We start from the raw sequence: 748 nt of genomic DNA, 5'->3' as shown, positions 1-748 counted from the left end.
CCTCAGCCTCCCAAGTTGCGGGATTACAGGCTGAGCCACCGAGCCCGGCTTGACTGGTTTAATTTTCTAAGAGAAGATGATACGAATGCATTACTTATATCACTAAATTTCGATTTAAGAAAAGAAAGGAAGAGGTTATGATGGCTTCACAGAGTGAAAGGGCAAGGAACGGACGACAAGACAGGAGGCAGAAAGGCAAGACAAGCAGCCGAGCCACCCAGAGGCTAAGTGTGGAAGGTACGGTCAAGGACAAGGCCAAGGCGGCCCAGGTTAGGAGCACCAGAGGGTGCCTGCTCTCCAAGTGCTCCTGGGCAGTGGACTGGATCTAGAAGACCTAGGTTCTCTCTCCCACCCCTGCCACAAAGAGCAGGTCAGTTAGCCTCCTCAGCCCTTGGTTCTGCAATCTGGAAACTGAGGGGGGTAAACCCAAAGGGCAGAATCATCCTCCAATTCTGCTAGTTCAGGGCCCCAAGCCAGCTGGAATCGTAAAACGAGAGCGCCCAAGTAGCTCTATCTAGAAGCCGGGAAGAGAGGGCTGGGCCCCAGACAGAGCTCTGTCTCTCCAGGACGCAAAAAGTGACAGAAGATAATTCCCAGGCCTCCCCCTAGGATGCTTGTAGTGGTGGTGCTGCAGGAAATGTCTACCAGCCTGACTCTCTGGGTTTAGGAAGCCCTTGAAGTAGCACTGACTGATTTACAGGGTTGCAAGTACTCCTGCCACAACCGAGTTGTCAAGCTACACCAATGA

Source organism: Carlito syrichta, unplaced genomic scaffold, assembly GCF_000164805.1.
Source record: "Carlito syrichta isolate Samal-C Ts95f unplaced genomic scaffold, Tarsius_syrichta-2.0.1 Scaffold115678, whole genome shotgun sequence".
NCBI classification, from domain to species: Eukaryota; Metazoa; Chordata; class Mammalia; order Primates; family Tarsiidae; genus Carlito; species Carlito syrichta.
The sequence above is the reverse complement of the archived record's forward strand: the minus strand, read 5'-3'. Positions refer to the sequence as shown.